This window comes from Euprymna scolopes, chromosome 5, assembly GCF_053919585.1.
Source record: "Euprymna scolopes isolate OS-2025 chromosome 5, ASM5391958v1, whole genome shotgun sequence".
Classification (NCBI taxonomy): Eukaryota; Metazoa; Mollusca; class Cephalopoda; order Sepiida; family Sepiolidae; genus Euprymna; species Euprymna scolopes.
In genome coordinates this window covers 104,087,719-104,099,673 of record NC_136486.1, presented here as the reverse complement: position 1 = coordinate 104,099,673, position 11,955 = coordinate 104,087,719, and the positions used below count along the sequence as shown (strand labels likewise).

The following is an 11,955-nucleotide window of genomic DNA, read 5'->3' as shown; positions in this document are numbered from 1 at the left end:
TTCTTTTTTTCCTTCTCCTTTCTATACTGATAGATGTGAGTATTTGTTAGGTTTTTTTTTTCTTATTTTATTTATTTATTTATTCATTTTTTTTTTTTTGATTGTTTGTTTTTAAAAATTCTAGTTCCAGAAGGTTTCTTTCTTATTTCTTACTTAATGTCATTAATCGAGATTTTTCAAACGAATTTAAGTGCGAATACTGGCAACGCATAATGTTTGACGGACGATATACGCTCGTAGTTACATAACGGCTGTAAAAAGTTTAGTGTCCTTTTTATTTTTGTCAGTTGCTGCCATCCCGTCTGCCTACTCGCACAGCTGTGTAAAAGTACATTTTTCAAATAGTAGCTTTTCCGGCGAGACCATTCGTTGAAAGGTGCTCGTAATGAAATAATAACTTTTTCTCTCATTTTTAGGTTCTCATTTAGAATTCAGCCTAATTTTTTTTTCTTTTTTAATACAGAAAATATAGGGAAATCTTTATGATGTACGTACCCGTCACGGAACGATGATTTCATTGTCCAAAAAAATCAGGTAAATTGATAAAGTAGTTTTATTTTTGACTAAAAAAATCGCTTATGAGTAAACAAAAAGGAACTGTCTCGCGTCACCATCTTGAAAAAAAAGTCCAAATAATTAAAACTTGCAAAATCAGCCTTGTAATGCTGCCGATTTCACATTAATCGCTTAAAAATTATTTTCTTTAGAAAATAAAATAAAAACTACTTAATTGATTTACGTGAGTTTTGGAATATGACATTTTCGTTTGCCCACTCCACGTAATTGAAATATTAAAAAAAAGAAAACAACTAATGCTTCTACACTATCCGAACGAAAGTTTGTAGTCAATAAATGGAGTTCTCAGATAAAAAAAAATGGTTTCAACTGATTTTTTTTTCAATTCTAATAAATTACAATGGTAACTTTAAAATTATGCAGTCGAAATTACCTAAATATTACCGAATTATTTAAAAAAAAAAAAACTTTAATCGTGTTAGCAGGTGAAAAATTACGGCCATCTTGTTTAAACCGAAACAGAAAATTACCTCCCTTTTGAACTCTTCTGTGTCTCACATAAGCAAATACGATCGTTTTCTTCAAATTCTATTTTCTATTTTCTTTAATAAATAATTTTTTACCGTATCGATTTTTGTAATTTTTTTAAATAATCATCCTAAAAATACAAGGAATACGCAAATACAATTGTTTTCATGTGAAATTCAGTATTACAATTTTCGAAATTTGGTTCTGATAGTGTAGAAGCGTCAACACTTTTAATTGCTAACATCTAAATTGCTTTACTTTTATATAAAATAATAACTTTAAAAAATGGTATTGCACAGTTTAATCAAGCTATTAAAAAACTGAAAATATTGAAAAAAAAAAAGGTTATATTGTACGTATTTTGGACTGAAGATCTCCGAGAAAAATTCACTCAATTTGATCGAGTATTTTTATTTTTTACAGCGGAGAAACACGTTTTTATGAGAGCGCGTTGAAGTCAGCAATCTTTTAATTTTTTAAACACGCCACGGGAAGATAACTCAATTTAAAGTGCCGATACTCCCTCTGCATCTTTAATTCTAGCTTTTCTTCCTAAAAAGCGAACCCTTTGCTCGGTATCATAACAAATTGCTTTTCGCTTTAAAAAAAAAATGAATAAATAAAAAAAATAAAAAAAAATAAAATAAAATAAAAAACTACTTGATGAAATTAAGTGAATTTTTTTTTTCGGAGAACTTCGTTCCATAACGGATACGTACAATATAACCTTTTATCGATATTTTCATTTTTTAATGTCTTGATTAAACTGTACAAGTACCAAAACAATCAAACAGGAATTGATGTATTTTTTAGTACTTAAAACTTAAACTTTAGCAAAGGTATATTTTGTTTACGAAAAATAATGCATTCTCACTACAATAAAAAAAAATAATAATAATAACGGGTTCATTATATTCTGTGATTGTTAACTAATAAATATTGAAATTTTCATTAAAATTGATTGATTTTCTGAATTTGGGTGAAACTTTTAAATCAAGGGATAGGTCAAAATGTTTATGCATTTTAGGAATCGGCCATTCATGTTGCACGTAAAAAAAACTTATGCAGATAGGTAGAAGAGTAACTTATCTTGCTTTTGGTAACATTTGTTATATATTTGTTTCTTGATCACGTTTTTAGGTTTGTTGTCTATAGTAAAAAATGATCAAAATGATTGAGGTGATTGCTGCTGCTGCTGTTGATATTACGGCTGTTGTTGTTGTTGTTTTAAACGGACTTTCTCATTGGACGAAAACTAAACAACAACAAAAATGTTTAATGAAAGCAAACGCGTTTTCTCTGCCACAAATGACATTTGAACAAAAACAAATAAACACACACACACACACACAAAAAAAAAAAAAAAGAAAACACTCGAATATATCACATTCGACAGATTAACTTAAAAGATATATTAGTAAACATGAATTTATAAAACAAAAAAAAAACTGCATTGGTTATACCAGTTTTGGGGGAGTTTACCAATTTGAATTTTAAAAAATGTTGTCGCACACAGCTGGTAAGTCGTTTGAATTTACCTTTTTTAACCTATCTTTCTTAAATCAGTACTCGTACTCTCTCTCTCTCTCTCTCTCTCTCTCTCTCTCTCTCTCTCTCTCTCACACACACATATATATATATATTTTTATATATTGGTATTAATTAGGCATTGTTTTTTATAATAATATTGTGGGGTCTCCGTTCATGCCGGCCAAGGTGGCGTTTTACTTTATTCATAGCTGGAAACTCGTATTATAATACGGTTGGCACACCGGGATATAATTAAAAATAAACCCTACACCAAGAATCAAACTCGGCCTCGGATATTTATTTCCTTCCCACCGCATGAAGATGTGACACAAAGCCGAAAGGTGGGGGTGTTACAAGTCCACGATCCAGAATTCGGGCTAAAATCAATGTGTAGTATTCCCAGTCCATTTGGGGATATTTGAAAGAGAGCGGACCCTAAGTGTAAATGTGGTATTGTGGTAACTGAGATTATTCGAGTTAAGAGTAGGATAGATATTATTATCACTATAGACCAGGTATGACCAACGGCACCAATTCCCCCACACTTTTGCTGACCTTGTGCCTAATTTGTTTTTAATTATATTTTTTTCTGAAAATAAATAATTCAAAACGTAGTATCTGTTCTGTCTCCAAGCAGTGAAGTGGAATCCTTCTAAACTGAGGCAGTTTATATTCTTGGCCCGATTCTGAGCGTCGTTTTGGTGAAGCTGTATTTTTTCACCCTAAAAATCAACCTTGTGTCTAACTATGCCATTATAAGGAGCTAAGTAAATGGGGACTTTTAACGGCCCCGAAAAATATAGCAGTTCCGACCAGTCTATTGCATCATTAATGTTCCTAATCAAATTTTAGTATAAACATTTCGATGTTAAAAGTCGTGCCCTCCCTTAATCCTACCACTAACCCTAAGTCCGGTGGCAATGTAAAAACTGAATAATAATTATAAGATTATTTAAAAAACAAACAAAAAAAAACGGAAAAGTGTGCGCAACGTGGAGGTAATGGGGCTGTTAGAGGCTAATCAAATGATCAAATGTTAAAACCGTTAAAATCAAGATACTTATGCACATTCTCAAAATACGGTCGAGGTACGTACCTTGAACGTATTCTGAGAATACGGACTATGCTTTTTTTTTCTTTTTTTTTTTTTTTTTTTTAGACAGGATTTCAAGTTAAATTCAGTGTTTATCTTTTATTGGGAAGGGTTAATAAGCGTACAGTGGTCAATGGGACCATGTCGTAATAATTGTGAGTAGTGGAAATTTGGTAAATTGTTTTACTTAAAGGGAACGGCTCATCAAGAACTTGTTTACATTGAACTTGAAGACAACCTTATTATAATCAGCCGGAAAGCAGGCAAAAGGAAGAGAGTTCCACAGGTGTGCAGTTGAAAGAAACTTTGTTCATGGAATCTACGATTAAGTTTAGGCACAGATAAAGAGTGGGGGAAATTATTAATAGTTTTCAGCTAGACAAGTGTTTCTCGTGAAGGTTTGGCTTAAGGGGGGACCATAGATCGGAGCTCAGACGAGCACTTGCCATGAAAATAACGATAAAGCAGAGACAGGTTTGCAACGTACGAGGTACGAAAAAGTTGGCAAAAAACAAATACCTACCAAATAAATTTTATCAAAGGCAAGATGAGTTACATTTCTACCTAACTGAATAAGTTTTTAGTGTTTTTATTTAATGTAAAATGCTTTTTCGATTAAAAAAAAACAAGTAATGTTGAACGCTAGCAGAGAACAAGAAAAAATGCTCGCGGTGGCTTTTTATATCTTTGAAGTCTCGACAATCACTCCTAAATAAGAAATTAGAAAGTAGAAAACCAATGTTACCGTGACATTTATTGGGTGATTTTCCCCGCCATTTTGATTTATTTCTTATTTTGAAGTGATTGTCGAGACTTCAAAGATGTAAAGAGACATCGTGGCTATTTTTTCTTGTTCTCCATCAGCGTTCAACATTATTTGTTTTTTGAACCGAATAAACATTTTCCATTAAATAAAAGCACTAAAATCTTATTCAGTTAGATAGAAAAGTAACTTATCTTGCGTTTGATAACGTTTATTTGTTATATATGTTTTTTGACAACTTTTTCGTATCTCTGTCGATTGTAAAACAAATACCTTTTGTTTATTAAATTGTTAGGTGAAAGTACAAAATAATTCCCCTCACATATTAAAAATAGGTTTCTAAATAATAATGGTATTATTTTAGATAGGCCCGTATTCTGCATAAGTACCAATGTCAATTTCACTGGAATATTAAATATTTTAATTTTATAGTGGTACTAATTAAGTATGTTTTTTTTTTTTTTTATAATGATATTGTGGATCTCTGTTTGTACCGGACATCAACAGCTAAGGTAACGGTTTTTTTTGGGGTTTTTTTGTTTTTGTTTTTTACTTTATTCATAACTTGTGACGTATTTTGTAGTAGCGTCGTTACCAAAACGTTTTTTTTTTTTTTTTCTTTTGGTGTAACAAATATAAAAATAATGTTGGAAAATAAAGCTAAATCTCGTGAATAATGGCAAAATAACGAAAAACAAAGACGAAGCATGCGTGCCTCTCCCCGTGAACGAGGCATAAAAAATGACTAAGTTCAGCATTCCCCCCCCCCCTATTTAGCCCCCAAAGTCGCCAGGAGATGTCAAATCCTGGTGAAAATGAACAAACGGTGCAGTTTTAAGCCTTAACAGATGTAAATTTGAGTTCTGCACCATGCATTAAAGAAATGACTGTCCATCATTTGCTCCTCCCCCCTCATTTAACCCCAAAAGTCTCCAAGCCTTTACATATTTAAATTTGAGTTCAGCACCATACAAAACTGCTAAATAGACATACACAGAAAATTTTGGATAAATATGGTAAAATAGCCCCCAAAACACAGTGTTTTTATTAGCCATTAAACTAAAAAAAAAAAAAAAATACTGTTAGAAACTCGCTCAATATATGTTACCGTAATATAAGCTGATATATATTCGGCGGTTTTAACAGTATTTTGTGTATATTTTTAATTTTAACTAATTTTCCTAAACGTACCGTGATCACCAGAGAGTGCCCCATTTTTTCGAGCTGAATAAACATGTTACATTAAATAAAAACACTAAAAAACTATCTAGTTAGTAACTTATCTTGCCTTTGATAACATTTATTTGTTATATATTTGTTTTATGACAACTTTTTCGAATCTGTGTATAGTAATACAAACCCCGATAGTAACATGTTAAAACGAGAGCATATCCGTTGTTTCTTTTAAAATGATAATACAAAAACAGTCTTACTTGATAGTTAAAACCTTAAAGGAAAGAAACATGCAAAAAAGAATCTTTAAAAATGTTCTCTTTCTTTCAGCCTTTCCTTGAGCGGCGCTCTCTCAATCTTCTAGAACATTCTGATTCTAATATTGTTTTTTTTTCTTTTAAAATAAAAAATGTTCTTATAAGAAGAGAATTTCGGTTGAATTGTCAGTACTAGTGCACTTATTGATCCGTGCTGAAATAATAACGTTATTATTTAAAAAAAGCCATTCTTAACATGGGAAGGGTGTTTTGTAACTATTCTATACTTTAACCTTACAATTGAATAAAAAAAAACATATCAGAAAACTTTAATTAAACTTGGAAATACGATTTAAAAAAATAGCGCGGATCAGTAAGTGCACTAGCACCGAATTGTCTTCCAAGACGATCTCTTCTCTTAAGTTCCTTCCCGGAGAACACTTGTGCCGATAATCTGCTCATCTTCTTGTCTGATAGGCAACAAATTTAATTTCTTTCTCGTACAGAAAAACATCCCAGTTTCTTCGTTGGTTCTTTTTGAAACTAATAGTTTCCCTATTGGTAAGGAAGGCCTCATTGGCTTGGAATTAACAGGGAATGAAATTGTACCGTCTTTTTTTTTAAGGAGAAAAACTTACTACTGCTAGACGACGGGAAGCAATGTCAAGATAAGCGGGGGGGCACATATAGCACCTGAAATTCACCAATGATTACTCATTTTAGTATTGACTAAGCTCAACGTTGCTTAACTTCGGTGATTTAAGGTAAACCGGTGTGTCAACGAGAATTATGCCGTATATATACGGCGAATAGAATTAACATACATACAGAATTAGCCCCTGAAACGAACAAATCGATTGTTATGAACTATGAAATATACATTCTACTAGCGAGGGTACTTGGCGTTGCCAGGTTGTTTGAAGGTGTGTGCGTGTAAGGGGGGGGTAAAGTAAAGAATAAGCGAAGTAATAACCTTGTGTAAATATTTTAAAAAATTGATGTTTAACTTATTTAAAAAATCGGCGAAAACAACCCCTCCCCCCAAAAAAAAAAACAGTGAACAAACGTAAAACTCGTTTAAAAAAGAAATCAGAAAGACAAAAGGCAAAAATCAGGGGAAATAAATGATGAACGTGTTTGGAAAAATAAAAACAAAAAAAAAACAAAAAAACAGCGAAAAGCGAAAAAAAATGGCATAAATAACCCTTCGATTCGATTAAGTCCAGTAGAAAGCACAGAACGAAAAGGAACGTTAAAATTCCATTCCAGGTTTTTTAAGCAACTACAAAGTAAAGAAAACCCAAACCGGTGTTCCTTCGTAACTGCCCCTTGTGAACGATCCCGCAACGGTGTAAAGTGGTGGCAGGGGGGATGAGGAATGTATTAGAGAGAAAAGATTTTACTACTTTCATTGATTTTTAACCGATTTTGGTAGTGAACTCTCAGCAGAAAAAATATAGTAATCTACGATTATCGAAGAAGTTGATAGGTAATAGGCCTATAACACACCTCAGATATTGTCCTGCAGTATGTGCATATTACATTTGCATGAAATGTCTTGATTTTTAATCCTATTAAGGTCAAAATCAGAGGGAGAAAATGAGTTTATTTATATATATATATATATATATATATATATATATATATATATAATGTACCCACATTTTATCCCTATATATATATATATATATATAGGGATAAAATGTGGGTACATTATTATAATTATTGGTTTTAATTTTTTTGTTTTGTTTTGTTTTTTGTTTTGTAAATTTTATTAAATTTCTCCCCTAATGTAAATATAAGCGAGATACGAAAATTTAATAAACTCTGTCCCGTGGGGAGACAGTGTGAATAGGAACTCAGGCAAGGATGTTTCGCAGGTTTAATAGTTAAATATCTTTCATTTACAAGTTCAAAGCTGATTGGCACGAGCATGCAGCTTAATTCCCGGCTTACCTAATGATACGTCATGTCTCAGGCGGAACACGTGATGAAGTTAATGAAAAGGTTGAACCCAAACTTTATGTATCTTTTCTCTCTCTTTCTCTTCCTTGCTTAAATACAGGATTGGCAGCATGCGTGAAACAGTACCTCATCCGGGGCTTGTTGGCACTAAAAAGATGACTGAAATCCACCGCAACTTAAAGAACAAACCCACACACACACACACACACACACACACACACACACACACACACACACACACACACACACAGCATTTAAACATTCTTTTTAATAATATAAAAAGCAATGAACACTCTCTTTAACTTTTAATTAAGAAAATATAATTCATATAATTGAGCGGAGAAGATTTGATACGATATTTTAGACGCATGCGATGCATGGCACTAAAATTGTTGACATCGGAACTCTTCTGTATCTCATATAATTATTTGTAGATATTTTTTTATTTTCTTTATGTAAATATAGCCATATCTTGCTACGATCTGCAGACCGTTTCGATCTTTATTGATCTCATCAGGGAAAGAAAAAATTTGAAAATTAATATAATATTTTACCATGTCTAGCGTGCAGCACGGTTTAATGTTCTTACCTAAGAACATTAAACCATGTTCCACGCTAGGCATGGTAAAATATTTTTCTCCTCTAAAATTAAAAAAAAAATTCGTAAACTTTTTTAATTTTCAAATTTTTTCTTGCCTGATGAGAGCAGTAATGATCGAAACGGTCTGCACATCGTAGCAAGATATGACTATATTTACATAAAGAAAATTATAAATTTGCTCTCTTTGATTGAGCACTATCAACGACCCTTCTTGAAATTCAATGATTCTAATCTTTTTGATATTTTTCAACCTGATATATATATATATATATGAAGAACAAATAATTTAAAAAAAAAAAACATGTTAAAGACACTTTAAGAAGAGTTAAAAACATTTCATTTTCAAAAAGGAAACACAAATTAAGTGGATTGTCCTAAATCCGCGGAGTTTCGGAAGAAATACTTTCTTTATCATCAGAGAATAGGAATTAACAAAATGCGGAATCGGATTTTGCTTGCAAAGTATTTAATGAAACTACAAGTAAGCCATAGATCTTACTTGGTAAAAATAGTGAAGCAGAGGAAATGGGGAAAAAAAAAATAAATAATTTCACTTGAATGGATGGTCGGGTGAAGAATAGAATATCCAATAACGGTAAAATCCAAGAAAATTTGGTTAAAGTTCCGTATCCACTAGTAAAAATCCAAAGGAATCGCGTTATTGAAAGATATTTCGATGTCATCCAAAAGACAGAATTCTGTGAAATAATTCACAAATGAGTACAAGGAAAAAAGAGTGAGTTCAAAATATTATTATAAAAAGAAAGATAAATTGAGCGTAGAATGAAGAAATGGAGAGGTTTCAAGACGCTTCTGCCGAGGCCGAATTATATATATATATATATATATATATATATATATATATATATATATAAAGCCGGTAAAAATAGCTGCTAAGCGATATAAAATTGAAAAAAATGAACTTGACAAGCGTAAATAGACTTAAATGCAAATATACAATATATGCAAATATACGCTTATACGCAAGAGTCAGTTTATTTTAAAGATTTTTTTATCTGTCTGACGATAACTCAAACGGTAACGACAAAGAGTGGAGCGCTAAATGTTTTGGTTTCGATTCTAGCTGATGGCACCTAAGTCATAGTTTATATTTATTTTTTCATTTTTACTTTTGAAATCACTACTATATATATTGGATATGATATAATAATCAATAGAGAATTGCCTCTATAATAATAAATACGAAATTTGCATGAATTGAAATATTATATTTAAACGTATTTTACGACCGGGCAATACCGGGCAAGTTTTGCTTGTAAAGAATGTGACAATGCAACTAACGAATGGTAGAGAGGATTTGGACCGAAATAGAAACATCACAATTGATCCGGGATTTTCCTTCGGCATCAATATCAACAGAGTCAAGGCCATTGTTAAGATGGTTTGTTGATTGAAGTATTGTACTGGACTTGTGCAGTTCTAGGATGTCCATTCTCCCAGGCTTTACCTTCTCTATTTGAGAAGAGGCTAGTTTATTGCTAATCACCTAATGCGCACCTATAGGGTGAATGCAGAAGAGATTTCCCAGGTTTTTTTTTTTTTTTTTTTTTTTTTGCAGGCTAGAGTGCTCCTCTTGGGCGCTGACTCTTCAAATCCCACTTTCCAACCCTTGGATCACATCACGTTATGCAGCTGTGGGTGGGTGATAAACAGACAACATTGATAAATACAATAGCCCGAAAACAAAGTATTAAATAATGAAACTTGTATGTAGGCGATTTTATTGTTTAGTTTGTTTCATGCAACCTTGATTATGTTTTTGTTTTGTTTTTGTTTTGTTGTTGTTTTTTATTAACAGCCGTAACGTTTTTTTTTTTCCGACATAAAATGTAATTGACAAAAACGACTTTCTATTTTTGTATATAATATTGTTAAAATCTCATTGTTATTTAAATGAGTTTGTATTACATAACATTCATACCTTTATTTGTTTTTCAAACGTTTATATCAGTAAATCGGTCAAATAGCGATTAGTTATACTTATTGCGCTTTTTTACGTGAATTGCCACATGACCAGAGAGAAAACATGTCTCGGGTGTGGCTTGTCTTTTCTGTTTGTTTGATTATTTATTTATGTATTTACGACCAGGCCGCCCGGCGTTGCCCGGTCGTAAAATACGCATAAATATTATATTTAAATTAATACAGAAACTGAGACATGTGCATGCATGTGAGTATTATGTTGTTTTTTTTTCTTCTAAAACGTTCACTTCTTGTAACTAAAAAAAAAGAAAAAGAAAAATCGAGCTGAGATCGCAACCATAACCTAAAGACAATGAGTCAAGTACGATAACCATTAGACCAGCATGACACGTTATTTAAAAGGCGTTTCCAAACTAATTATTCTTAACATAAGTAATCTGTAATGTGAACTATTCACGCATGCGCATTCGTGAAACAGTTACCAAATAGATAAAAATTCGATGACGTCCACGTACAATGTTTTTAATCTTGACCCCTCACAGCCACCCTTTTTTCGGAGGAAAACAGTATTAAAAAGTTTTCCACGTGTCTGAATATCCTATATACTAAATTTCAAATCAGATCAAAAATTCGTTGAGTATATAGGCTGAGAAGTGTCCTCACACACACACACACACACAAACACACACACACACAAACACACACATTCTAACTTTTATAGATATACGAGAAGATATACTCGGTGTTGCTTTTCCGATCGTAAAATTGCCATGAATATTTAAATTAATGCAGAATTTTAATTTATTTTAAACAGAAATACCGTAGGTATTAAACGTAACGTTAAATTCTTATAAATAAATAAATAAATAAACAAACAAAAAGACAACAGAAACCAAAACATGTGCATACGAGTATTATGTTTTTTCTGAACATTTCACTCTTGACGTTTCTGAATTTTTGAGATAAGGATTATTATTCATCGGACTACTGTTCTCATATTGAGTGTGATTTTCACAACGTTTCGGCCGATGTAACCTCCGAGCTTCTTCAGGTGTATCTTGTCGAACTCGGGAATGTTTCTGTCGGACTCGGGAATTTGGACGGAAAAAAATACAATTGCGAATTACTTAGAACCTCAATCCAGTCATGGCTGACGGAATAAGAGCATGCTACCCCCGTGAAGTAAATAAAGGATTTCGCTTGAAATTCCGTTCAAATTCCAGAGTTCGACAGAAACATTCCCGAGTTGGACAAGATACACCTGAAGAAGGTCGGAGGTTACATCGACCGAAACGTTGTGAAAATAACACTCAAGATGAGAACTGTAGTCCGATGAATCACAAATAATACGAGTTCACTTCTTGAAAGTAAATTTTTTAAAAATACTCGAGCTAAGATCGAAACCAAAGCCTAAAGAAAATGAGCCAAATACGATAACCATTACACCAGCTTGACATGGCTTTCAAAGAGTGTTTTCAAACCAACTCATACTTAACATACGGAAGTAGTCATATTTCAGTCATAGTGCGCAGCCGTGAAACATATAAACACAGATAACAATCCGGTGGTTTCCCATGCACCAATT

General features: G+C 32.4%; 1 protein-coding gene across 7 annotated transcripts in view; it reads left to right on the top strand.

Moving 5' to 3' along the window:
- The window catches only part of LOC145276941 (S phase cyclin A-associated protein in the endoplasmic reticulum-like), a 559,542-nt gene that overhangs the window by 107,284 nt on the left and 440,303 nt on the right, over positions 1-11,955 (top strand). For 2 of the 7 annotated variants that reach the window (XM_080128444.1, XM_080128439.1), the window contains exon 1: positions 2,185-2,563. The exons of 4 other annotated variants lie outside the window; for them this stretch is intronic. The gene's annotated coding sequence lies outside the window, so the exon portion shown is untranslated. Of the gene's footprint in view, positions 1-2,184; positions 2,564-11,955 lie in introns of those variants that run through there. One more of the 7 variants, XM_080128443.1, reaches the window with a different exon arrangement.